We start from the raw sequence: 26,882 nt of genomic DNA, 5'->3' as shown, positions 1-26,882 counted from the left end.
CAGGTGGAGCATGTATTAGATAACCCTCCCTCCATCAGTCCAAGCTGAGATTTCCTCCTTCTTGGAGGGGATTGGTGGTTCCCAAACAGCTTTGTACCAGTAAATAGGAGGCAAATAATCAGAGCATGACTACATAAAATAGAAAATCAGTTTGCAATGTATGGTTGAAAGCAGGCTCTTCCATCTTCAGGAGGCACTTTACATCACACACCTTAAGAAAAAGTTACATTTCTAGGCTAAGCCTCCCCTTCTAGTCTACAGAGAGAAACAGGCACTCGTAAAGCATCACATAGGTGACTTATGCTGGACACTAACTCAAAAGCACAATCGCTCCTCAGAAGATGTCTCTCTCTATATATCTCAAATAAGGGGAATCTAGATGACTATCTTAGACATACAATTTTTAGATAGCTAAAGTGAAGCAAGGTGTTTAACTTTATGCTAGCAAAAATATTTTGTTAAAAACACTAACCTTTTTGTTAACAAAAAAAAAGAAAAAAGAAACCAACACATCTGTGCTGTAAATGCCAGTCCTAATTCTGTTCTCTTCTCTATCCCCCAAACATCTGTCAGGTCCAGCTTCTTTCTGCAGAAGTGGAGCTCAGCACTTGTGCCCCTGGAACTTCATTAGTGTCCTGGTGATTATGGATAGTTATCACTGGGATTACAGTGCTGCCCAATTCCTTGTTCAAGTTCACAGTCCCTTCACCTCTTCCTGGGGGAAGCTGTCTCTGTCAGGGAGGACTTAGAGGAAGAGCTGGAGAAAGAGATGGCCACCCTGTTTGCTGACAAGATCATTGGCTAGCCCAAAATCCCAGAAGAGGTTTGTGAGTCCAAATTTTAGAATTTTAGAATAGGCCAGCCTTCTTTTTAAGGCTTATGTGATTAACCTCAGCATACTTGGCTCTCTTGTTGTTAGATCATAAACATTGGAAATTGCCTTAAAAAAATAAATAAATAAGAATACAAGCTCTGAGGCTCTCTGCTTCTGCTATGGAAACAATTTAAAACTGAGCTTTGATTCATACCCAAGCTATTCCTTAAAGGAGCTTAAAGCACTTTACTGTTCAGACATGCTCACAAGCCCATTTTCAACATTTTGCCCCACAGTTTCTTCCAAGTGAGCTGGAAAATACACATCTACAGTGGTTTTACATACTTTTTTACATTCTCATTTCCTAGGCCAAAAGCCTTCCACTATCAAGCCATGTTTTTTTTTTGTGGTTTTTTTTTAAGGCTTTTTAGGCTTGAGTCAGTAGGCAGTTAGGTATGTGCCTAATATTGCCTGTGCAATGTGGTTGCTGGGGGACTACTGCCTAAAGATAAGCACGCACCTAAATGCTTTACTGAATTAGCCTCAGTAACAATATCTTCACACACCAGTTTTAGACAAGTAAAGAATTGTCTTGGAATAGAAAACTAGAGGACAGGAAGGTATTTACCAGGTTTCACAAACACTCTATGATAGGAATAAATTATTTTTTTAAACAAAAATACTCAACATATGGCTGAGATATATGGAATAATTTAGAGAATGGAAAATAAACAAGAAATATTTTTGTAACTCATCATATGGCGACTTTGACAAGTTTGATGAAATGTATTTCACCTTTAGTGTTGTCTATCAAAAGTCTGGTCAATGAAAAAAATCAACGGCTTTTTTCATAGCACAAACACGAAAGTGTCGGGATTCTGCAAGGGACAAACATTAGACAGGCCTTACCTTGACCCTACATTTGGCCTGGCCTAAAGAAAAGAGATTCATGGAAAAGGCCCGTGAAGAAATAGCACGAGGCTTGCAAAACCATAAACAGTTAAGGGAGACAAAGTAGGAGTGAAAGCAAATTGTAAGACTATCATACCTTGTACTGTAACGTGGGCATTTATATGCAATACCTAAAAATGTTTAAAGGAGCTAAATTATACAGCGCCATTATCCTGATGCTCAAGCGCCACGCGTGGCTCTGCTACAGGGGAAGAGCGTGAAGGCGGCGCAGCTTGCGGGGATAGCCGCGGGAGCCACGAGGCAGCACCCAGCGGGAGCCGGGGAGCCGGCGCGCGTGGTGGCAAGGGGCTCCCTCACGCGTCCCGGGGCGGCAGGGACCTGCTGGAGGGAGAAATCACGGGGTCCTCCTGCAGCAAGTTTCCCTGGACATGGGATAGCTGCACCACTCCCCAGAGTCAACTTAGCCGCTGGCAGTGCGCAGAATTTAAAGATGCCTGAGTTGCGGAGGGCGAGCTGGACACTTGCATGCCTCGCCGATGGGCTGCTCCGGTAACGAGCCCGGCCATGGGCTGCTGACTTTTAAAGCCTCGAGCCTTGGCTTTCTGCTTGCCCGCGTCGTGTTTTCTCCAGCAGCGGCTGGAGGTGCCCAGCATCGCCCGCACAGCCCCGGCAGGCAGCGGGAGCAGGGAATCCTGCACCACCTCGCTGCGGGCTCCAGCCTCCACCACCCACTCGCTGTGTGACCCTGCTAGCGCTCATGATACATTGTCCCGTCACCTTCACCGTTTACAGCAAAAAAGCTATTTAGCTGGTGCCTGCAACCCTTCAGCCCGCAATGCCTTGACAGCAGAGGTTATAGAAGAAAAAAAAAAAAAAAAAGGAAAAAAAGAGAGGGAGAGGGAGAGAAAGAAAGAACAATGTGCAATCGGCACTGCATTAGAGATGGAAAAAGTACTTAAAGCCTGCAACATTCATCAAGGCTGAATACATAAATGCCACATTTTGAATAAGCCAAGCAAAAGACAATGACAAAGGAAAGGCGCGTTGCTTCAGGAATCTCTATCATTTTCATTTGCTGCTGTCAGGAACCTGTTTTTTGCCTCTCACTCTATCAGCCATTATAGCATTAATGAAGTAACCTCACATAGTTATTGACTGGCTTGTCAGAGTCCCTGCCTGATCCCTTAATAGAAACCATTGGTCTTCAGTTAAAAATGGGGTGAGCTGGGAGGTGCTGTGGGCATGTGCTGAATTTCAAGTGCACTCCTGAGGTTATCAAAAGCCATGAAATGCAAATTATTATATTTTTTAAACACACAGATTTCATGCAACTGAGCATATAAAATTGACTAATACTGTACTTTATGCATTCCTAATAATGTTTCCAAATATGCTCTGCATATGATCTTTCCCCAGAAAGTTGTGGGTGGTATTTGAATAAGCAGAAATGGGCCTAGTTTTATTTTGTGAATAAAATAGTTTCCTGGATGTTGCAAGTCTCTCTTCCTTCTAATATAAAGTAATGTTTATGCACTGTCTGTTCAAACAACACAGGTAATCCTTTGTCTGAATTTCTGTCTCAGATCAAAATCATTTTTCCTTCATCATTTTTTTTCCTCCTTTCATAAAGCATCCTAAGTCCCAGAACTAGTATATTCTCATTTACTAGAAATTGAGGGTTGGCAGAGGGTCTAGAAATAACTTCTTTTCCCAGAAGGTAATAAATCCAGGGAGTAATCTAAAACACTGAGTTGTTAATTCCAGTACTACCATGCCATAGACTGTGATATGTAAAAATGAGCTGGGTATGTTACTGAATCAGCCATGGTTGACAAGCAATCAGTACATGTATGATATCTATGCAGAGTGGTATGCAAGTGCATCTTTTTGCATTTGCTTGTTGAGGGCAAGGCATCCGCAAAGAGTACACCAGCTCGATATTTGGCACAGCACGCAGTCGACTTGGCGACAGGTAAAAGCGACAGGGCGACCTTTTGAAAGCTTCTCCAGGGAGAAGTTGGGGTCCATGGTCTGATGGTTTTCATTATGGCTCTTAACATCACATCCAGAAGACGTGCACTTTTCACGTCTGTGATCAGCTAAATGGTGGTCTGAGCATCACCGAGTTCTCTTGGTACAGTATGCTCCTAAACCTGTAGCCCTGACCGGTGTGAAAACTACTTCAGCAAAATCAGTCAGTTTACTGGAGTCGAGCTTGCTTTATTTGTAGGTAAGATTTTAATGCCTTTCATCAGCATGGACCTAATAAACATGCTAAAAGAAAACCCCCTGTCTTTTCATTCAGGAGAGCGTCAAAGGTTAAACATTATGCTGATTTGGGAAACAGTAATGAGAAACCTCGCATCTCATTCAGAGTAGACAGCAATGAAAAGAATAGTTGTTCATCCAGACCTTATTTGAGATTGTTTAGACCTCTTGGGTCTGCAAAACTGGGTTGGCGTTCTCAGAAGAACAGGATCCCATAATAATTGTAGTCTCTTCCTATTTCTGATTGGGCTAGAAATTCTGTGAGAACAACTCTCATGGCACTTTTACATCCCTGGTCTGAAATTAAGCACATTTTTCCTAATGAATACTCTATTTGTTGATTTGGTGACACTTTTTCCTTAGTCTGACTCCCCCACACACACTTTTACAAATCAATTATTTGCAGGATGACTTTTTTCCCCTCTAAAAAACATTCCTTACATAAAAATAGTTGGTGCCTAGTATGTCAGGAACATTTGTAATTCAGCCTATTTTCAAAATATTCACTTAGCCTTGCGCACAGCATCAGCAAAACACGTACTCATCCACTTATACGGTGGGAGTTTGCCAAAGGTCCCTGATGGGACCACAGCATCACTCCAGAGTACTTACACCATCTAACCTGGGACATCCTAACTTGGGTATCTGAAAGGCGAGGCCGGCCAGTTCTGTGCCTTGCACCCAGCCCGGGCAGAGAGTTTCTGCCAGGGTCCAATTCAGAGGACTCTCGGCATTCCCACTTTGAATCCCCTTTGGGATAAGTGTCCCAAGGTAAGCCTCCAACATCTAAGGCGAATAGCCCCTCCAGCGCTTTCAGACTAACATGCATAGGAGTCTTGCTTCAGTTTCTTCCAGAAGGATAAATTTTCCACCGTCTTTGACAAACGATCACAGTCTTCCAGACTGTGACTGCAAATGTTGTGTTCTTACTCCGATTTGTTTGCCTACACAATTAAACACCATTGCTTGGTCCTTGCATGCATTTCCTTTGAATGCTATGCTGACGTTGTTAAATTTTTTTATTTTTATTTTTAACAAGTATTTGGATTAGTGAAGCTCAACCAAATGAAACTGTGGAAAGTCACACTTGGTTGAATTTGAACTCCTCTTCCCATCAAAACGAGTCTAGCCAACCCTTCATCAAGAATTGGTTCCTGTGGGAATACATCCTGACACCCAACCCAAGAAATATCCTGAGGGACTTAAAGTCCAATCTTAGCTAGCCATGAAGAATAACTGTCTGTAAGCAATGCAATCATTATGCAAACTATGGGATGGGGTCTATTTATACCACTGCCAACAGTTCGTATACTTTAGCATATATTTACAAGGCTCTTCACAAGGGAGTAAGACTTTCCTAAAACATTTGAGGTTAGTCTGAGCTTTCCAGATCTCCCAAAGACTGGCTAGGGAATACAGCCACAGGGTCTGCAGGTTTTTATTATAGTCTCAACTGATCCTAGTAGAAATAAGTGGAAATGAATTACATTTGTAAGCACAGAGACCTACAAAGAAGTGAAGGGGACTGAGCTACCATGCATGATTTCTTCAGTCTGTAGTTTGGTCACAACAGTCAGGTGAAGGACCTGTGATGGGCCTGTTACTGCATTAACCTTGGGGATTAAGTCTTAGCCTCAGTTTCTAGGCTGCAAAGGTTAAGAGCTGATGTTTCAAATTCAAAAGACACTGGAATGGGAGAACCTATTTTGGTTGAAATAGAAAACTACATTGTCCAAAGTTCAATCTGAACCTCTAGAAGGACTGGACCAACAGCTCCCCTCCTATTATGGAACCAGGTGTGTGATCATCTGAGTTATTAAAACAATACCAGAGACCATGCAATGCATCCCAGCTACTGCTCTAACTGCTTGCGTTGTAAGCTGTATTTGCAACAGCTTGATCCCTGGGCACAGCTCTTTAAGATGGCAAGAAACAGTCTTTCCGCAGAAGCAAGTGTGGCCCACTGGGGCTCCCCACAAGACATTTTAGGCCAGACACAGTGGGCAAGATCCCATCTGCAATCCACTCCATTAAGACAAAGTGTGCCTGGAGTCTATTTTGGTCTCTAGGCAGTGGGCCTTTCCTTGGAAATATACCTGCCACATACCAGCAGCCTCACTTTCCACATAAATCACAGCAGTCACAGCCGGTACTATTAAAAAAGGCAAAGAGGAAGGGAAAGGAAAAGGTGCCGGTCACTTTTTCCTAGCAGCCTGGTGGCTAAAAAACTCCTCCAGGAAATTCTCCTAGATACCTCTATCTAAGCAAGCCTCAGCCCAAAAAAATCCAGATGCACCTTTCATTACAAAAGTACATGCCCTAGCATACCACAGGGACCAAATCGCAAGCTCCCTGAAGCAAGTCATCGCATAGCCTGCAGTAGAAGAGTCAAAGGGAGCCGTAGCAGGTAAGAGGTACCTGAGCAGTTAGGAAAGGCAGGTGCTGACATGACTATCTTGTGTTAAAAATATTAAGGACTAGAAGTCGGGGGCTCTAGGGGCTCTTGCCCCTTAGCTTAGCATCCTGAGTACTCTTGAACAAAAAAAAAAAAAAAAAAAAAAAATCAAATCCTTGGTGTTATCATCATGCAGCAAAAGCTCATTCTGGCTGAAAATACACCAAGTTTCTCTCTGTCTATGGGGAGATGAGAGGGAACCAAAACCATAGTACCCCTTTCTAGTTGATTCAAAGCTCATGACAAAATACGTGTGACCATAATCTCTGCATTTTCCACCACAACTCACGAAAATATTAGTCTATTAGTGTGGTCCAGTGCAAAGTCCAAGTGGCCAACAAATGGCAATTAGGCAAGCTCTTAAGTCTGCAGTCTAATTGGCTCCTACACTAACAATTTAGGAATGAGCAAAACTGAGGGTCAGAGGCTAAAATTCGTTTAGATTCTTGTTTCCCAGAGTGATTTGTCCATCCTTACTTACAAGCTACTCTCACATAGTTGCCTCATCTGGTTTTTTGCAGGATAAGATGATGCTGAGTCTGCAGCATGAACTCCACAAAATGTCACCTTTGCCCACAGCTCTCTGCTCTATAGCTGCGATGCAATGAGTGGCCCATATACAACATTACTGCCAGAAGCTCATCATTTCTGATCTTCTAATTGTGTTTAATGATTGCTGAAAGGAACCAAACAATCATGACTGAACTTCGGCTTCTCTGGTAATTCATATTGTTATTACAGAATTGTTAATAATTATTAGACTCCGGCAATCTAGGAAGCATCAAAGATTTTGAGAATCTCCAGTAAGATATACAGCCTGCCTGACTATTGTTTCATAGTTTCCAGCCTTGTCCTTATTTTGAACACACCTATGACTAATGCCCACCCCAGTATTTGCGCAGCAGAAAATCCTCCTAACTGATTGCAAGAAACTCTTGCTCATTTCAGACGTACACGGAATCAGTCGTGAGATAATCTTTGTTTCAGGGACATGTTCTGTGGTCCTAGGAGAAATATGCCGGGCTTTTGTGCACTGCAGCTGCTGCTACAGGCAATAACGAAGCAAGCGCTGCTTGGCGTTGCTAGGAATTTTCACATGAGCAGTGCAAAACTGAAATTATTTTTAAAGGTTGCTAAATATCAGATTTGCAATTGCATTAGCTGTATGCAAACAGGCCTGCTACTTTGTGTGTTCTGTTGAGTGCAATATATTTGGCATGCAAAAGCAGTGTCTTCAGGGATTTTTTTTTTTTTTTTTTTTTTAAATAAGTAGTCTGGACGTATTGTAAGAGGCAAAGTAATTAGTATTCACTCAGCCCAGCAGGGCAGCAATTTAAACTTTTACAAGGAGTCAAAGTTCAGGATGCTGCCCTGCCATCAACTTTCTACATACAGAAGGGATACAGACTGGAATATCCAAATGTTTCAGGCTACTCTGGGTTATTTGAAACTCCAATAGACACATTACTATGGGGAAATTGCTTAATCTGCTCCAGGATTTATTGCTATTGTATGTTCAGTATGGAGGTCTTGAGGGGTCAGAAAGGGCTGCACTCACTGCAAGTTTTTTTATACCATATTTAAAAGTTTCTGACCATACTTTTAATCCTCCAAATCATTATCCTATTTTTAATGCAGGCATGCATATAAAACCATTCCACAAAATGAATCTGCATCACATCACACTTGCAGTAATGACACAGAGCAGGGAAAAGTAGGGAAGTGAAGTACTCTACTGCTTCCTTTGGTCCAGTTTAATCAAGAGGTAAAGGCAAGTGTGTTGTTGTGTAAAGCAAATAAATAGAAGAGACAGAAGAGGGGAGGGAAAAAAAAAAAAAGAATCTTACTATGTTGGATTGATTTAGGACCAAGTGCACGCTGCCAGAGAAATAGATTTGTTCACCCATTAGGCAGTCATTTTTACAAATGTAAAATGCGAGTACTGATTAGAATTCACGGAGGAAAGAGCATTTTTTGCTAATCTGACCATTGCATAATTCTGCTTTGTGAGGCCCCCCCTTTCCGCTCGGAAAGGCCGAGGTGCGCGTTGGGTGGGAAAGCCTCTCCGTGAACTAGAACGCCTGCCTACAGCGAAGAGGAAAACCCAGAGACCCGAGACTTGCCGTCAACGCGCGCCCCCGTGCAGCGAGGCGCTTCGGCTCGCCCAGGTGGGCGCACAGTCGCCCGATTCCCAGCGAGCGCCCGCGTGGACGGAGTCACTTGCTCCTCGCCCTGGGACAGCACAGGGGCGAGCTGCAGCCCATCGCACCAGGGATGCGTACGCTGCCCCGGCTGGCTTCACTATTTGGGAGCTTTCAGCGAGAAACCTGTGATGGTTTTTTTTCCCCCCTTCTTCCCCCACCCCAGGCTTTCATCTGTAAGAGAGGGTAAAACCAGCTGAAAAGGAGAGGTGAGAAGGGAATGTATAATAACAGATTCGTTTTGCAGATGATTCACACCCTGTGAAAGCAAAACAACTTGATCAGGAAGGAAACTTGGGTACCACAGAACTAAATATAAAAAACCTGGGTGAAAAACAACCTTATCTAACTACTCTGAAAAGTATTGTCATTATTCTGCCAGCTTTACTTGGTGAAAAAAGTGTTGAAAAATATCTATTTCATTATTAGTTTTGACGGCATCTTTTTACCTCAGAGAAATAAATTTGAAACAAAAAAAGAAGCTGAAGGATAAAGCATGTTGAAATTGTAGGCCTCTTGCAGGAGTAAGTATCAATTTCGTACATTTCCCAACTTTGTTAGAGTCTCAAAAAAAAAAAAAAAGATTAGAATGCGTTGTTTTCAAATAAAAGTATGATCTCTAAAGTTCTTGCCATGTATTATTTACCAAGCAAAACAAACTTTGAATGCAAACAATCCGGCTCCTTGCAGTCTCCAGAAGACCTAGTAAAGGGTATAGCCTTGTAATAAAGATGCTGTACATAGAAATGGGGAGAAGCAACCCTTTGCCTCCCCCACCTTCACTCCACAGACAGACAAAGGAAACATTTCACATCCCTGTTTGACATAAGAAGGGACAAGAGATTAAGCAACCTGCCTGAGTCAGTACCTCACACTGCCCTGTGACTTCAGCAGAGGACGGAGATGGCCAGACTCGTGCTTAGTTTCGTTAACGTACCCCACAACACCTTCCTCAAATGAGAGCCGACTTGTCGCCCCCTTGCTCCAATGCAAATGGACTACCTAAAGTCTTCAGGCAGTCCAAAGGGTTTATTTCTTTTTCTTCTTCACTTCGAGTCTGCCAAGCTTCTTCGCCCTTTGTAAGTGACTGCGGAGCATGATGCCATCCCTCCACGCCTCACACTGAGGCGCAAAGGCCGAGAGCTGGAGAGGTGAAACGGAGAGGTGGAACAGCTGCAGACACCTGGGTCTCCCTAGACCACTCCTGAGGGTCCTCCAGCCTCATTCCCCACAGGCGTGGGCAGGGGCCACACGCTTCTCACCCACACCTTCAAACACACGCTTCCAACACAACCACAGGGATGTTGAGAAAAACGGCACATCGGCTGCCGTCACTGTGGGAAGGCTACGTGGGAAAGGAAGGGCAAGGGGAGCAGTGGCACAGGAAAGTTTTCAATGGCCCCACATGGAGGAGCATGCAGGGAAGGAGGAGAGGTCTTTACTTGGTGGCCCAAACACGAACCAGCTGAGGTCAATCCCAACGTTCCCGTTAGTGTTCACAGCCGCAGTGGCAGGACCCATGGCACTGTCCTTTCTTGAAAGATCCCAGAACCAACTACTACTACTGGCTACTTTTTTTGCCTTTCATGAGGCATATTTCCTTCATACATTTAGACAAACTTTTATCCTAAATTTTCTTTTAATGCCACAAGTGCATTTTCTAATTGGGAGGAGGAAAAAAAAAAAAAGTAATTGTTTTCACAGAATCACAGAATCGCTGAGGTTGGAAGGGACCTCTGGAGATCATCTAGTCCAACCCCCCTGCTCAAGCAGGGTCACCTAGAGCACATTGCACAGGATTGCATCCAGGCGCGTTTTGAATATCTCCAGAGAAGGAGACTCCACCACCTCTCGGGGCAACCTGTTCCAGTGCTCTGTCACCCTCACAGTGAAAAAGTTTTTCCTCATGTTCAGATGGAACTGCCTGTGTTTCAGTTTGTGCCCGTTGCCTCTTGTCCTATTGCTGGGCACCACTGAAAAGAGTCTGGCCCCATCCTCTCGACACCCTCCCTTCAGATACTTGTACACGTTGATAAGATCTCCTCTCAGCCTTCTCCTCTCCAGGCTGAACAGGCCCAGCTCTCTCAGTCTTTCCTCATAAGAGAGATGCTCCAGTCCCCTAAGCACCTTTGTGGCCCTTCGCTGGACTTGCTCCAGTAGTGCCACATCCCTCTTGTACTGGGGAGCCCAGAACTGGACGCAGGACTCCAGATGGGGCCTCACCAGGGCTGAGTAGAGGGGGAGAATCACCTCCCTCGACCTGCTGGCAACACTCTTCCTCATGCACCCCAGGATACCATTGGCCTTCTTGGCCACAAGGGCACATTGCTGCCTCATGGTCAACTTGCTGTCCACCAGCACTCCCAGCTCCTTCTCGGCAGAGCTGCTTTCCAGCAGGTCAACCCCCAACCTGTACTGGTGCATGGGGTTATTCCTCCCCAGGTGCCACAGGCTTTAATTAAGCACAGTTTGTCTAAAATAGCTTCAGGGTTTATCTATTATTTATTAAAGAAAGGTTAGTTATTTATTTGGGGGGGACATCTGTAGTTACAATTTAACAGAATAAATCACAGAATCAAATCACTCAAACTGCTTTAGGAAATTAGTGGATTTCTAGTGGGGTCAGGAAAAAATTTCTTATACTGATGAAGTGGTACACAATAAAGAGATTTTTAGTAGTCTCAAGTCTTCCTTGAGACAGTGGTTGTTTCTGGTCACTATCAAAGGACAAGACATTGACTTTGCTCTAGACTGATGTCAACGGCTCTCATTTTGCACCTTACATTTCACACCCGGCGCTTTGTGCAAAATGCCCAAATATCACTGTGATGGGTACCACAAAAAGTGAGGGGTGCACAGGAAGGGACAGACAGACTGCTGAACTCCACATCTCAGATATTTTTCCTTCCCTCCTGCAGAGAGAAGGACCCACCGCAACTCAAGAGGACAAGTCCAAAGACAAGAGGAGCAACACACAGGAAAGAGCGTCCCCAGTGTGATGCAGTACCCAGCTCGGAGTCAGAGCTGCTGTGCAACCTTGGATGTGTCTCCTTCTCCCGCCACAGTGTCCTCCCCTTTCCTGCATGGTGCCTATGGGCTGCTTGGATGCCCTTCAGCAACGGCCATCTCATGCTCTGCAGATGCAAAACACCTCGCATGGCGGCAGGCTTGTCCTCAAAATGAGGAAGAGTTTCATTTGTTCACATCCACCTCCTGAAAAATGACTGGGAATAGGACCCCTTTGGAGATACACTGGAGCAAAGCCTCAGGGAAGAGGAACTGGTAGAAAACTTGAGCTCAGCAGGGATTTCTCACAGATCTTGAGACATGTCTGTTTTAAGAGCATCAGGCTGGATACCCACCCACTAGTTTTAAAAAGCACTTCTCCCTACACTATTCTGGTAGGGCCAATATTGCTATTGCTAGAGTTGTACATATTTCCCATGACAATACGCCATTCTCAGTGTAAGTGTTGTTTTATTTACACAGACCCAAAAGGTTAATCACATGCCCACGTGATCCAGACACCTATTACAACAAAACCCAAAGGTAACACCAGCGCAGCTGCTTGGTGTGGGTTACGGTGGGACTTTCTGCCTAGCTCGGACTGTCTGCCAGGATTTTCTGGGGGAGGAGAGAAGAGCTTTGAAGAGAGCCTTCCTCCTTGCCTCTCTCTGAATATTGGAGGTTTGGTTATCTCTGCAGATGAAGTCATCCTTCTTCCTCAGTTTTGTGCCAAGAGAATAATACCGCAGATATAAATCTATCCGCGTTGCACCCTCCTGCGTGCCTGGGTGGGGTAAGAGACGCGGTGCTGCGCCGTGTGCCCTAAATTCACGCACAAATACCTAAACGCGTGCAGCGAGTGCCAAAGCTCAGGAGTGCGCTGCATGCACCGGGGATCAGCTCCTGCTGCAGGCAGAGGAGTCCCACGCAAATAGTGGATTATTAAACAGCAGTTTGAGGGCAGGGGCCTATAAAGCCAATGAGGGGCCCATAAAGCCATTCTAAGTCATATTTTTGCTTTTTTTAATTAAAAAAGCTTTAACTTTCCCCTCACCACTTCTGGGCTGAATTGGTTTGATCCAGAGAGGTAGTTATGCATAAGAGCAACCACTTTATATTGAATTAGGGGATTTCTCATGCAACACATCTCACCAATTACAAGGCAGGGATGCAATTCTATGATTTATAATACATTACACTGTTAAGTAATATAACATTATAGATACAATTTGTACCTATCTCTCCATGGATTAGAGAGGTGGCACATGAAGAGTGGATCATTAAACAGCAGTGCAAGGCCAGGGGCCAAGCACTTCTGTTTAACAAGCTGCTCCAAGTACCACCTCTCTAATCCATGGAGAGACAGAATAAATTGTTCCTGTATCTTGTTATAAATCATGTTCTTTTGGGTATTTTTTTTTAAATAAAAATAATAATAATTTCTGTTTTGGGCTATCTCATTCTGGGGCTGAGCTAGTTTAAGCTGAAGGCACTTATGTTCCGGAAACAATCTGAAGCCAGATTGTGTAATTCACAATCTGGCTGAATTTGGGGGTGGTACTAGCAGAGCACGCCGGCTGCACCGTCCCTCCGGATGAGGGGAAACCTCCCTGCTGGCCAGGCCAGCGGGTGGCTGAGGCTGCCCCTCATCCCAGCGCAGGAGGAGAGGCCAGGCATGCTGACATCCTTGCTTCTTCAGATGGCCACGCTGAGGGAGAAGGGACAGCGGGGTGCATCCCTGCACTCCGCCAGCAACCACCTTCCAAGCCACACGGCCGCCCAGCAGCCACGCTCACCAGTGCCAGTCCACCAGCGGTCATCTGGGCAACACCAGTCATTCAAAACCTCTTTGTGGATGGTGCCACATGAAACCTGAACCCAAGACTAAATAATCCTGCCATGGTCCCATGCTAACATTAGAAAGCAACCACGGCCAGATAAGCAGAGGTCTTTGGGAGGACAGAGTAGATACAGTGATACTTCAACACAGGGGATGCAAGCCTGCTCCATGCAGTGGCCATCTGCAGCAGCTGAAGGTGGGCTCTTTGACCTCTATCACTTCTGTTTATATTATCTCTCTATAGGGTCAATAAATGCAGATACAAATATCAGGCTCTGCAGACAATCCATCTCTTTATAACATTTGCTCAAATATTAGCGTGCCGTGCCTTGGCTTCCAGGTTTATTAAACTCCATTATAATCCCCTTAGCTATGACAACACCTTTTTATAGCCCTGCAGTTGCTGAGCTCTCGAGGAGGGTGGCACAATGAAGTGGACTGAAGATATAGGGGCACTGTTAGGCTGCCTTATAAACGCTAACTCATCATGTGACAAGTCATTGATTTCTATTGACAGTTTCATTGTAATGTCAGAACGTCACCTGCATTCATCTTTCATCCATTTCAAAAGTAAACAATGGTCCTTGCAATAGAAAAAGGATAGATAAAAAACACACACACAAGAATAAAAGAAAACAGTTTTTTCTCAAAAGCAAGAGGAAAAAACAAATCAAGGCCATTCGGTAACTACGTAGAGCACAGAAAACTATTAATAGAGAACATTATTTGAGAAATTCTATCACAGTTTCCATCTGCAAGTTATTTGCAAACTTACTGCCATTCATTCATTTTTTTTCCAATTTATAAAACTATATAAAATTAACATTCCCCAGCAACTATTTTCAGCCTAAGAAGAATTTGCAAGTCACATTTTCAGTGTTTGCTGTTGGGACATCATTGCCTCAGCTGTGACGAGACAGTGCTGTTGTTCTCTGGCTGGATGAATGGCTCTTAAATAAGTAGGTGTTGGGTGAGACTAGGATCAGGTCTTCAGTGCATTATGTTTGAAAGAGAAGAGAAAAAAAAAAAAAAAGCTAGCAAGACTTGGAACTGACACTACATTACATTAGGCATTACTTTTAAAATAGAAGGGCAAGCAGCTCTAAAATTAATGTTGATCTCTTCAAACACACAGAGAACAAAAGTACATGTAACATGTGCGCAGGGTCTAAGACGCAAATGATGGAGCCAAGTCATTCGATTTTTTTGTTCGATTACCTCTGGGCTTTGGCTCTGGTCTGAGGTTTTGTATGCTCTTCACTGCAAAGTGCATGCAGTTATGCAAGATAAAGATATTACTGTTAGGATGCTGCACCACCATCAACTTTCTACGTACAGAAGGGATACAGACTGGAATATCCAAATGTTTCAGGCTACGCTGGGTTATTTGAAACTCCAATAGGCACATAAAGATATTACTGTCAGCATGGTCCCCCTCTATGTTTTTAAAGGCTGGACAGAAATATTTCACATGCCCGCAAAATGCAAATTGGAATTTGCTAGTTTCTAGTTTTCAGCCACCTGCTGCTCTTCACCACTACTATTTCCATAAATATGAGTTTGTACATGAAGCAAGTTAAGAGTTTTACTGGACCAAAGGCTAAGACACTTCCAAAGTCCTCCACAAGTATCAGGCATCCTGACAGATGCAAATGCTGAAGTACAAACTTCCACGCCATGTCGAAACAGAAAAAGACCCTGGAGCCTAAAAAAAAAAAAAAAAAAAAAAAATCCACCACACTCTTCATTTCAGTTTCACAGGAATTCAAATGATTTACCAAAATTCCCTAAGCAATTTTCCCGCAGCACAGCTCCCTAATGAAGCTGGGGAACTGGCTTCCCTCTGCACTAAAACAAATAGCTAGTCTGAACTGAACAAAACATTTCGTGGATGGCACGGGCCTGTGACAGGCAGGAAAGGTAAACTCGGTCTTTCAAGGTGGAAATTGCTTTTTTATTCTAAGGTTCTGGGCACAGTTTAGCCATCAGCCAACCACATTTTCTAGTGATAGACCATCCCATTAGACTCTTTATTGTGAGGCTTTTATTTGGGGCACCTTAAGGTAGGTTACTTTTGGAGAATGGTTACTTAGGATATTGTTCTCTTCAAGAAGTCTCAAACTGAATAAACAGCAACATGAACATCCAACACTACTTGCCTTATAAAGTTTTGGCATAAACAGAATCTCAGGACATTTCAATATATTGCCTCGGACAATGAGGAAGCAAGGGACAGGAAAAAAATGCTTCATCAGTCTCGACACAAAAGCAAACAAACAAAACACTTAAGAAAAGGAGAAAGCAACCAAAAAAACAACCCTGATGAGGCATTTGTTATCCCATGCATGGTCTGTCCTGTCTGTTCAACTGACATCCTCTCTCCAGATATACCCCATCTAGCTAGATGTGAGCTAAAGACACAGAGAGACTTCCTTGGCTATTCAATTGCATCCATCTCGCACAGACAGAAGAAACCTGACAGTGCCTGGGATGTCTTGGCAAGAACAAGAAACAAAGAGCAGCCTCAGAGGGAAAAGCTGCATCTGTATCAAGACTCCCCCTTTCTTTCTTCTCTGTCCTCCGGGCCCAGCTGGACTGAACGTCCCAACTGCTCTCTCCCCATTAGGAAGGGGGATGTGGGAAGTGCGGGGCTGGCAAGACACCCAATACACTCAAAGGGATTCGAGAACACCCTCAGGTTCAGAAGCACCCGGAGTTTGCCAAATCATTTCAGCTCATCTCTAATTGTCAGAGATCTCTATTAGCTCAGTTGTGTGGCTTTGACATAAGGATGAACAGAAGGGTTGTTACTGGCTAGTGATAGGAGAGGAGCTTCTGGTCCAAGGAAGAAAAGCATCTTCCATGGCAGAAGGAGATTTTTTTTTTTTTGTTCTCCCCACATAGGCTATACTATATGCAAGGCTAAACAATAAGGACAAAAGACAAAGGGATCACTACACAATGGATGTCCACCAGCTTCAACTTTTCCTAATGCCGCAACTTTTCCTAATGCCACATAACAAAAGGCTTTGTTATATTGCTTCACTGTTTTACACAACAAAAGATCTACTTCATAATCATGTCCGAGGGGGGGAGGGGGAAAATAGCACCATGAGCAGCTATCACAGCAGAGCACAACTCCTCCAGCTACAGGAGATGGTTTGCTTATGGTGGCAGCTCTTTCTCAAGAGCACTTGATTCTGGGACACCCTGCCTCTCTGATATCCAATGCCTGGCCTCTCTGATATCCAACGCCATGGCACAACTTTTAGCATGTCAGCTTGAGCTACATCTCTGCAGAAGGAAAGAAATCAAAGTTAAAAGGAAAAGAACAGTCTCACTAAGGGCTAAAACTGATCCAAGACTAGACTTTCTTCAATTATGCCAATATTCTGATCTTTCCACACGATGTCAGGGAACAGTGAGCCCAAGTTAATAGGGCCTAAAAATACCCCAAACAAATGTTTTGGTTTTGCAAAGTGTTTCATTCATGCACGTCTGTCTAGAGATGCATCATTATACTTGTAGTGAGATAGCTGCCAACCCTGGAAGAGTATATTGCTTAGTGTACCTGGAACGCTAAAGAGGGACCAAAACAGTTATATGAGATTAAAGTGAGTTTCACTATATAGAAATGAGAGAAAGATTAAGTCAGGCCTGGAGCTAAAAGTTACCTGAGCTTCTCAAATGATCTAGGGCCACGGCCACTCTTGTTTAGTCTTACATTCTTGGCCAGTATGACAAGCAGCAAAAACATCCCTTGGAGCAACACTGACCCCAGCTGTGGTGACTCCAGGAGTAATCCCAGTCACACATTACATCCTCAGGTCAGGTATTCAGGTGGCAACTGCACCCACTCACGTAAACGGACAGCTTAGCTGCTTGAAATGAGATCAGAAATAGGGAAAATAAACCAACCCTAAATTAAAGTGCTTTCAACATAACATAATTACACTACATAATGTTTACTTATCTTATATACACTAAAAGAGAAGATAAATGCCTAGTAAAAACCACAATCCACTATTAAACAGCTATAAAATACTTCGCTGTCTTCCCATTTCAAAAGCTTCTGTAGTATAAAGAGTGGTCAAAAGTTCAGTGAACTGTCTTGTAGTCTGGTGCTCCATTCAAACTGTGCTATTTCCAGAGAGTCTCCTGACACCGTATCTAATTTCCAAAATGAATATGCTTTAATTTTCCTTCTTCATGCATTGTGCTTTTTCCTCATTTGAAACAGCAACAGCCTCTGGCAGTAAAGGACATCACATTTCTTTGTGAGATGAAGCTTTCCGTTCCCCCGCCCCAATATGCAGGAGAATGGCATGGGTCAAGGGAGAAAAAATGTATGCAAAAAACATCACACCCCACTGACCCCAGTATATTTTACATTACAATTTTGCCATTTCCAATACAGGTTCATTTTGCAGTGGACCATATCAGCCATATTTCAGGATTTACAAAAAGAAAAAAAATTCAGTACCTGGAGCATTGTCTGCATACAGTATGCCCTAATACAATATATGGATTGTCTTATTAATGTGTAGTGTAGCTTGCAGAGAACACACGCACACAGAGGGAATACTTAAGCATGTCTGGGATGCAGCATAGATGTATGTATAGTGCATTTGTATACACATTCAATTATATCTGCAGCTAATACGCAAGTGCATTCCCCCCCCCTTAAAAAGAAAGAAAAAAAAAACAGCTATACAGCATGAGTGAACTCCAGCTTCACTGAAATCAGTGGGATTTTCAGTGGGGTGGAGATTTTGCCTTTTAAACCTGCCTTCACAGAGCCAAACCAGAGGATCCGGTAAAGTTCTTGTAATGAGGTGTCTGGTACTGGCTCAGACATTTAAGCAGAGATTGCCATGCCTTCAATGGGCAATGAAGGCAGCTTTACCTGCTGGCACACATTAAAAGGCCTCTTTCCTCTTTTCTTTAGCACTGGCAGAGAGAATCCAAAATCCACAGGAGCTCCTAGGTCTTCTCAAGCCTTTGAAATAACGCTTTACCCCCAAGTGTTCTAATGAAGGTCAGCTGGGGCCACATGCACACAAGTAAACTTAGCAGGAACACCTGAAGCTTATGTTAATAAAGTGGGATTTGCTTGAAACTGTGGCAGTGGAGGGTCAGATACGTGTTGTGTCCTGCCATCCCTCCTCCAAGAGGAATGACCCCAGAAAAGGATAGTTGGGTACAATCACTGTTTTAACTGGGGGCAGAAATACTGATGTTAGTCAGAGCTAAGGTGCTGCAAGAGTGCCTGGGCATATTTTAATTTAAGAACATCAGTACTTTCACTGACTGATGTGAGCAAAGCTGGATAAGCATCTGCAGGAATAGAGATTTCTACCTGAGAAAAAACTACCTATACAGTCAACAGGAGCATTGCCTGACTAAAGACCATAACAATTTTGGCTTCATGTACTACAAAGACCATAGGGCTCATAGAGCTGACAGGTCTGACCATTACAAACAAAATCATCATCCACTATTCTGACAGAAAATCAAAGATGTCTGACTTTCTTAAAAAATACCAACTTCCATAAAATCTTGCTGCTATCTACAGACGATCAGCTGGGTAAAGACTCGAGAGAAGAGCAATAAACGCACACAAGTTTCTGAAGGTTAAATGTGCCAATGAAAACAGAACCACATATTGGGGGGCTAATTAAAAGTAGGTGGAAAGAAAGAGAAGAAAAAAAAAAGTCTGGTCATGCAAAGACTTACAAATCATCAGTCTCCTTTCACACCAAGCAACTACTCCACTTTGCAACTCCCTTCAAAAGGAGCAACTGCAGGTCCTATAACCACCAGACTTCCTCTGCTTATCATCTTGAAAAACATGAAGCACTGTCACACTAGAGAGCTTTGCTTAAGACTTTGAGAATAACAAAAAGACTTACCTGAAGTTCAGTGGTTTCATAGATGGCCATGACACTACTTGATTTTCTTTAAATCAAGGAGTTGAATATTGTAATAAAAAATACAGTATTTCAATATTTCAGTCATTAGCACTACTGCTTGCAACCGCTCTGCACCCAGATACTGCCAGCTCAGCTCCCCAAACCATAGCTCAGCAAACCCCAGATCCTGGTGCAGATGTAATGGTTGGTGAGAAAGAACTGGTTTGGGTTATTTCAAAGTCCTGGCCAGGGAGATGGAGTGGGGAGCTGCAAGAGCATTATGGGAAATGGCCTCCCAAAACGAGAAGCAGCTGTGGCCTGGAAAGTTCAGGGAGGGGAGGCAGGAGGAATCCTTTGAAAATGAACCTAAATTCAATAGCAAGAGCAGCGCTTTTTTGTTATTTTAAGTAGAAAGGGTAAAAAATGCAATATTTTCTTCAGCTGTTAGCTCTCTTAAATGTCACGGAGAAGCATCCTGTTGCCTGGGAAGTTGTGGACTCGGGGCTCAACAGGTTTGCTTGCTTATTGTCAGCATTTACCTGAACCAGTTTTTAATAAAAGCCTTGAAGAAAAGAAATCTCCTGCCTGAGATGACATGTTAGGAACCCGAGCTGAGACCCTGGAGAACTGCTGAGCTGTTTAGTGACAGTCGATTCCATCCCCAATAAATTCTGTTGCTTCATAATTGCCGAGGCCTGTGTGTTGGATTCACTTTCCTATGCTCTATGCGGGACCTGCTTTTCTTTAAACAGTTATTGGATTGCAATCTTTATTGTGGTGTTTACTTCTACAACCCCAAGAATTTCCGTATCTTTGTGGCAAATGTTGCTATGTTTCGAGTGGCCAATTCCGGCAAACCAGATGTGATTGAAGGCAGAAAAGGGTACTTTCTATATTCACCTGGGGCTTTGTACTTATCAAAATGAACTTTGACTTCACTAATTAATAATAATAACAACAATAATAATAATGATGATGATGATGATGATGATGTTCCCTTTGGCTTCAGAGCACCCGTTCCATCGTGGTACCAACTATTGAAAGTTCAACTGCTAACAACAAGCTATTTTGAAAAGGGAAAAGTCTGGAGGCAAATTATGAGGGAAAGAATAGATATTAATCATTTTTAAAATCATTCTGTCTCAGGCATTATTTTCCTTTTCTTTCATTATTCATGATGAGTTTTTGTCTCAAGGCCAAGCAAATTCATAGGGCCTAACCCATCTATCTGAACAATGCAGGCCAGCTGAGTCTATATGTTAAAGGAAAAAAAGCCTAGAAGGGGGGAAAATCAGATAACTTTAAACAGTGAATCTGAGCACATATAGAAGTACAATTCTCCTGATTACTTTGTTTCCCAGCAGTTGGCCGGTGTTCCTATCATGAACGTGGAGGTAGGCAGACTCATGCACTGGGACAGCCACCAATGGGCGCCGAGTCTGGGGCAACTTGCTCTTGCCCGAGGACGAGGAGGGTTGGGAGGAGGCTTTCAGAGCAGGAGTTATGAGAGCTCCTGTGCCTGCTTCCAGCACAAAAAACATTACTTTGGTATATCTATATTTGTAGCCACATTTCTTTAAAGACAGAGGTTTACAATGGAATTTCTTTGGCAACCTTTAAGGTAGCTGGTGCACTTTGGGCACTCTGTAGTAAACTGAACAACACATATATTCACTTTGATTCCACAGATGTGTGCATCTGTGGAACATGCTGTTAATAATTAATATAATTGTATAAACCCCTAGGTATATAAATACACAGACATCCTCACATTTTGCCCGCTTCTCTGCAACAAATACCCAAACTGAAACAAATTTAACAAGATACATTATACAAATCTGCAGACAGAAGTTGTATCAAAATTTTAACTATCTTCAGCAAGAAAGCGCTTCTATTTCAAGTAACGCTGGCAGCATATACTGTAGCTAGGCAGCCGCATTTATTTTCAATTATCATTTTTGCCTTTTTATACAGCATAATGAAATGCCTGGTAAATTATACATTTTTGTAAAACACAAACTTGTCTCTTTATTTGCAGCTCAAGTCTTGCAGTATCATTTTGTCTGCATTAGTTCTAGCTCTTTGTGAGAGGCCAATTACTTTTCTTTGCTGTAATATGTAGAGTATGATATCTTACTTGCAGGTCCTCACGGAGACGCAGGCTAATGCAAAGTGACCGCGTCTGAAGCGAAGGCCTGCAGAGAAAAGGGCCCCAGCACCCCACCTGCCAGAAGAGTGCCCAGACTTGTTCGCTCCATGTTCAATACCTAAGATTTTCAGCTCACCCCTGGTAAACAAAAGCAGATTTTTGGAAAAAAAAGATGTGTATAACATCTCCCCCCAATCCCCCCTTTAGAAAGATGCTCTCATGGCAGATGGAACTCAATATGCCATCTCCCAAATCTTAAGCAACTCTGAAAATATGAAGTTCACTTACACCAAGGGGCCATACAGATCTATACCTTTTGATTCCCTGTCTCTTTAACTGGCACTTTGAACTAGTGAACACCTCTTTAATCTTGCCCCATTATCATCCTAATAGTACCTCCCGATATTCATATATGTCTAGCAAGACTTTCAGCTATTTTCTATGAAGAAGAAACATCCAGCTAAATTGAGAAGATTACCACATCACCACATAAATCAGTGACAGGCTGCGTGTTATTACAGTTGATTTTTGTTGACAGTTGGCTGTAGGCAGTTGTGTTTCAAATGCCTTTTTTCACTGGGAAATTAAACAAAATTCCATGCAAAATGCAGCCCTCCAGTTCAAAAACTGTAAATCCAAAATTAGCATTTCATACTTTAAAAGGTAGCACAGCACAATTTTCCATTGAAAGGTCTGTACAGTTGTCACAAATGGGTGCTTCACACATGACACTAATGCTACTGATGCCTTTTAAGAGAGCCACCTTTCTCTGATATTATTTTCTTCTCCTAATAATCTGCATACACTATAGTTCATCCCTATGGAAAAGAAAGAAAGCTCACTTACTTATCTCTCATATGTGAGCATTATGCTTTCAGCAATTCAGACAGGCTGGATTGGAGGGGGGTGGGTTACCGAATCCTCCACGATAAGAGGGAAAGAATTGTGGACAGCGAAAGGTTAATCTTCCCTCATCTGGTTCCTTCTTCCATCTTAGCATAACCTGGAGAGCAGAGAAAATGATAGACTTAGGGAGAGAAAAGATACACTGGCAAAAATAATGTTCATATTGTATCATATAGTGCTCTGTATACAATGGGCACGCATGACCTAATTAATGAAAACCCACCGCTAAAAGTCAGAAAAGCAGCTTGGGTGATACAAAAGAGGAGTCGAACTTGCAAAGGATTTTCTCCTTCCAGAAGCTGCTGATCGGCCATTTTTTGGCTTGGATATTACCCACTGTAAAGTCAATTTTCTAGTGACTCTGGTATCAGCAAGTAGCCCAAACAGAAAGAGTTTAAATAGAGTGCCTTCCACATCTTGAGACAGATTTCTAACGCTGGCTCTTTCTTGGCTGCTAGCTTGGAAAACAACAACAACGATGACAACAAAAGAAGTTTACAATTTGGGCTATATATAACACAGCATATTAAGGCAAAGAATTGCGATGTTTACTTCTGGGCACAGGGACAGACATTTCATGTAGTTTGTCAGCCAGAAAATGTTACATGAGTCTTCACACAAATACGTAGCTGGCAGCTAACTGGCTTCTGGCCACCGAGAGTCGTGTCCTCCAGTCAGTACTATTAGGCTGAAAAACAAATCACTGGCCAATTTCGTCCAGTTCCTTTTTTCCCTGCATTCGAAGGCAGGAGCGCAAGGCTATGGGCATGAAGTCCTGCGTGAAGGACCGCAGAGCCCTTTCTCCCAGCCCTTTCCACCAAAGGGCAGCATGCCAAACGTGTAGAGAGCCCACCGAAGCGAGGGCAGCAGGCACGGGGCCCCATGCCCTTGTTGGCGCGCGGTGGCAAGAACTAAAAGCAGATGTCATCTTGTTCCTGAGACGGCTCTTCCTTCCTCTGCGCCTATGAACCATTTAAGGTCAGACTCTGCCTTTGGGCACTTCTAAAATACTTTGAAAGATGTGTGCAAATCAGAGAACAGAATAAAGCCTTCAGAGTTAAGGAACACCTGGTTGTGCTCATACATATCAGATAGATACTGAGGGAAGTTTCAAGTATGGGAGAAATATAAATACACAGATCTACCAGTGTAAAATTGGAATACCCTGATGATGACTGAGCTGTGTAATTCCACTATTTGTAACTGAGAAGAAAATAAGCTCATAGTAACCGCTGCCGATAAAATTAAGTATTTCAGTCAATATTGAAATGACTTGATCTGACTTTGTCATCAGATCTTTTAAACAGCTGCCTCTCTCTCATTTGCTCATTTCTGGGTCAAGGTTTAGTTTTTACAGCATATACCAATTTTCTCCCTGGTGCAACTCTACTGACACAACTAGACAAAACATCAATGAGAGCCTGACCCTGACCATCCCATGATGGTACAAAGTATGTTATCTTTTGTGCTGCAGAGTAATCAGTAGTGTAGCTGACCATCTCTTTTATTGTTGTTGCTGGTGTTTTGCATGGAAATAGTCGTGCTTATCACTCAGAAGATAGGAGAGGATGGGAGATAGGAAAGACTACTTACACTGAGCAGAAATTTACAATGTTGAAAGAAAATTACAAAGTTATAATTTCTTTTTTCAGGAGATTTAAACAACAGTAGAAGAGACCTACACAAAAGGCTCTTGGCAGTCTACTAGTGCTTAGGTTTGCATTAGTGAACAAAGACACCAAATAGCAGAAAGTGATTACAGGCAAAGACTAAATCAACTGAGCCAAATAATCAAAGCGACCTAATGGTTGCTTCTCCATTGCCCTTTCAGTGTCATGCTCTCGGCACTCCTGCTCCCTCCTTGTGTGAGCAGGCACCATCCAGCAGGCAGGTCTTGCAGGAGACCTCGACAGTCAGCAAGATCAGACTATGTCAGAAGCAGGTCCGGGGTCCTGCTACTCTCAGGCCTGCTGGGGAAGCAGGATCTGATCAAAAAATGTGGGAAATGGCAACACAAGAGAAAATGGTGAATAGGATGGAGCAATTCTTTGTTGTCTGTTGTGGAGAGGCTGGAAACACAGGTCTGAGCTTTGCTGTTGAGTGGGTTGAGTCAACAGCACTCATTCAATGACTTTAGGTAGCACTTGTTCAACACAAGAAATATTTGTATTTAAGATCTGTACGGAATATTATACTATCTATAAGAAGGATTATGCCACTAACATGTTCCCTTCTAACTCTGTGGGAATATTATATCTTAATATCTGACTCCCAATGAATATTTCTTAACGGACTTTCAAAACACACATGAGAGGTCACCTCCTATTTTTGCTTGGCATGTGCTGTGAGACCCACAGTAGTAGCAGGCACTCTTGTCACAGTGGTTTTTGGTGTTACTTGACTTGTGAGCTCCCAAAATGTTTCAAGGGCAGATACAGTTATTAAGGTCAACTTAATACTGTGACAACAGGCTCTCTTTTCATGTTTCTCTTTTGAGGTCTTTATGCAATAGTCAAAAGACCTGCAGGTACAGTGGGTCTCACTCACTGAGACTTACTGCTGGGCAATAGGCGGGGACCAGCTTCTTGGGAAAGCAAGCCAGTTTCAGACACAAACCAAACAGGCAGGGTGAAGGAACGCAATCCACAGGGAAAACACAATTTCCAAACCAAAAAAGCCCTACACACATACGAAGCAGTGAAAATAAAAGCAGATTTTTACATACAAAGCTGCCTATTCTGATAAAAATGAGAAGATGAAGTGAAAGATCACTGGGGAAAAGGGGCTGAAATGAAGGAGACGTTATTGCCAAGAACAACGCTTGAAATGGTGCATAAAGATGTTTGATGAGGACTACAACTCCAAACAGAAAGTTACTGCAGTAGGATATATTCAGTTTGTACACACACACAGGTATTTTCTGTCATATTAAAAACACGAGAAGTACGGCGCCTACCTACACCTTTAGAGACAAGCAAGGCTGCCAAATCAGAGACAACCTAACCTGGTATATGGGGTCCCAGCAGAGTGAGCAGATCACTTACTAACTGATGACTAAGAGAAAGAGATCTTAACTTTACAGTAACGCCTTTGAGTAGCAAGGCTACTGTCTCTGAGACATCCAGAAGAAGAGTCAAAACTATTGTGTTTTTGAAGACAGGAGAAATTCACAGGCCCATGCTAATGGAAGCAGGATACAGAAAAGTGGATATACGGATAATACTGAGATATATTATGATGTGTAAAAAGCAACATACTAGGTGCCAAGAAAAATAGCCAGCCTTTCGGGCACATGTGTGCCTTCACTAAATCTAGAAAAAAGCTCTAGGAAAAAAACTGGGTGCTAATGATGGAGAACCGAGGGCTGTGTTGGCTTGAGGAGTAGCCCCATGGCTAAACAGAGACACAGGGCAGTTAAGTTAATGTTATGCTGAGGCAGCCTGCTATATCAAACAGCTTTATAAAACAAGTCAGCACGCTTGCACAAAAGACACATCAACAGCTGAGATGATTTTGAAAATAAAAGATGACGCAACGCTGGGAGGCAGCAGTAGGAGCACGTGCTGCAGGAGGGGAGAGGTTGAAGACAGTGCGTGACAGCAGTGCGACGACACAGAGCTCGGACACAGCCGGTTGCTGCGGCAGAGCCCTTGTTGCAACGGAGTCTGTGCAGTTTGGGAAGCGGAAAGTTTTCCCCTGCCATTCCCCAGCATGCATTTCATTACAACTTTTGATTCTGGCATCCCTACAGACACCATGTAAAGGGGAGAGTCACTAGATTTATTGCTTCGGAGAATGTAAAGATAAAAGAAGCCCCTCTGTTCATCTAGTCTCATTTTTTTGCATAGCTCAGGTGATTACATTTCAATAATAATTTTTGCATTGAACCCAATAAGGTGTGATGATATTATAGTACTTATTTCACAGAGACATCTGGCCTTGACTGAAAGATCTCACTAGGCTTTGGATCATAAGCCTTGGGATGTCATAAGAACAAGACAATTATTCCACAAATGAAGGGAAATACTCTACAAATTTTAGTTGAACTAAGTAAAGAAATAAATCTGTAAAGCATCAAGTACTGTGTCTGCTTATAATTATTATCATGGAAGAAATATAATGTTAGTTGAGCAATATAATTCTTTTTGTGTTTTGGGATTTCCTAGTTTGCATCTTTTTGCCTACAGATCTAGATCTCCAGAGTAGATAAATTTGTTTTCTTGGTGCTGCAAATAAATGCTTCTTGACAGGAAATTTTTCCTTTCAAAGTATTGTTCATGTGACTGTATTTAGAAAACTCAGTTTGAATATCGTTCTTTACTTTGTTCTTGCAAGTTGTGAGTAATACCCAGAACTGCTCACACGGTGAGCTGTATTCATGACAGAAGTCTTGAAATTACTTGAGCTGGCCATCATTCA

This window comes from Apteryx mantelli, chromosome 3 (assembly GCF_036417845.1).
Source record: "Apteryx mantelli isolate bAptMan1 chromosome 3, bAptMan1.hap1, whole genome shotgun sequence".
In the NCBI taxonomy this organism is placed as follows: Eukaryota; Metazoa; Chordata; class Aves; order Apterygiformes; family Apterygidae; genus Apteryx; species Apteryx mantelli.
Note: the sequence above shows the minus strand (reverse complement) of the source record.